The sequence below is a fragment of the Micropterus dolomieu genome, unplaced genomic scaffold, assembly GCF_021292245.1.
Source record: "Micropterus dolomieu isolate WLL.071019.BEF.003 ecotype Adirondacks unplaced genomic scaffold, ASM2129224v1 contig_6107, whole genome shotgun sequence".
In the NCBI taxonomy this organism is placed as follows: Eukaryota; Metazoa; Chordata; class Actinopteri; order Centrarchiformes; family Centrarchidae; genus Micropterus; species Micropterus dolomieu.
In genome coordinates this window covers 1-1,953 of record NW_025735096.1, presented here as the reverse complement: position 1 = coordinate 1,953, position 1,953 = coordinate 1, and the positions used below count along the sequence as shown (strand labels likewise).

Here is a 1,953-nt window from a genome sequence, read left to right as displayed (position 1 = left end):
CTCTCCCTCTTCGAATTTTCATGATCTCCCCTCTCCAGTCTATTCTCCATCTTCTGTCACCCTCTTTCAGCCGCACTAATAAGTACATTATGTTTTCAAAAGGCAAAGTAATAAGCATTTAAGTGCTTTATTTTAAAAAAAAAACAAAAAACAAAAAAAAAACAGGGGGCATGCCCCCGAACACCCCTAGCATTTCAGTTCTCCCCCCCGCACTGACTTCAGATATAATGCTGAATTTAAATTGGCGGAAACATTAGGCTGAATGATGTTGCTGTGTCGGATAGTTTGTCATTTTCTCGTGGCTGTGGCTACGAACCAGTTGTTTAACTGCTTAGCATGTTCAGAACAGCAGTAATATTGTTTGCAGAATTAGATAATCTATAGCCTCTGCTCTGTGTCTCTCGTGATCCTCAGGGCAGGACATTCGTGGTATCTGACCACTGTCTGCAGCATGCCTTCAGTCTGCACCATAGTCTTTGCTCCAATCTCCTACTAGCCTACCAGAGCCTCTTTGGCTACTTCACCTCTATTACCAAGGACCTGCCTTCCTCCCATCGTATGGAATTAGGTAAACTGCTCTGTGGCTTCACATCAACTCTTACAACAATTTTTTTTTTTTTTTATGAACTCACAAGCACTGAGAAGTATACTCAGGGTTACACATTACAGTACCTTCTGATTAATTTTTTGCTTTGGATGGATTTTCATTGTTTTGTCTTTTCAGCATTGGTGTTTGTTGCATACTGCAAATTTGTTGTGTGCTCATGTCATTTCACCGGATCCCTACACATTAATACATTCTACCCTTTAAATAGGCTACACAACCAGCAACCCACAAAGCTAATTTAGGGATCTAACCAAACTAATCTTAGTTCATTATACTTACAATTTCATACTTCCATTCAGCAGATACATCTGTTAACCAGTAGGCTAAAGGCAAATTGTAACAGCTCCCAAACGCAACTCATCATTTGTAACTATGGCTCACCAAACCTAGTCTACACAAGTGGATAGATATTAACCCATCCCAGAGGACCAAATAATAAAAAGGTTAAATATGCCTATATGTGCAATCTTACTAGCCAAGCCCAGCATGCAAGTCCTATATGAGAGAGTACTCAGAAGACCATATCCCCGAAGTCAAAGGCACGTCTACATAGGTATGTTCTGACCCTCAGTACCTCAAATCAACCTGCCTTCCTCTCCCTTTTCCTCTTCACTCCAGTTTCCTTCTTGTAGAAAACACCATGTCCTCTACACATGTCCCACTTTCCAGAGACAATATACTTAAACTGCTGTCATTCCATCTTTTCACTACTGTATATATATACTTAGTCTTTCTTTTCATCTTAACAACTAGGCCTTGGTCACCGTCTTGTACGTGGTTCTGTAGAATTTGTAGTCTCTCTGGTCATGTCATATAAATAGTACTTTCTGACACCAGTGCTGTCTCACACCACCTCCTTATTCAGTCTGTATAACGGGTTCTTCTAAAAACCTTCTGTATAATTAAATGAATTACTAATAAATATGAAACATATAGTAATACTGTTCCTCTGCCTCCTCAGAGCAACTCGACTTAGAGGCCCGGCTAGCTGAGTTATGTGAACAAGTCAAGGTAAGTCCCATTGAATGCTGCTATTTTCTGTCTGATAAATGTCCTTCAATAGGCAATGATGCGAAACATTTATAGGAAGCAAGCAACAGGCCTGGCACATGATCAAATTGCTGCTTAGTTTATGGGGCAGGAGGGGTTAACTGGAAATATGGCAGAGGGCCATATAGAAGTTGGAAAAGTGAAACATCTTTCATTGGATGAATGTGTCTCTGAACTCCTGATTTATTGGGAGTGTGCAATCATGTTGCTTAAGGTGTGTCAGCTAATTATGGAGACAAGATGCCGCTGATTTTTCTGTGCCGCTAGATAATCTGTGAGCAGACTGCCAAGTGTTC

The 1,953-nt window shown here is 40.6% G+C and overlaps 1 long non-coding RNA gene across 1 annotated transcript; it reads left to right on the top strand.

The window, feature by feature from the left end:
* Positions 1 to 420: 420 nt before the first annotated feature.
* On the top strand, positions 421 to 1,662 carry LOC123964898. Its single transcript, XR_006823563.1, has 3 exons — positions 421 to 568; positions 1,083 to 1,160; positions 1,569 to 1,662. It is a non-coding gene; the product is annotated as an uncharacterized LOC123964898 (long non-coding RNA).
* The last annotated feature ends 291 nt before the right edge of the window (positions 1,663 to 1,953 follow it).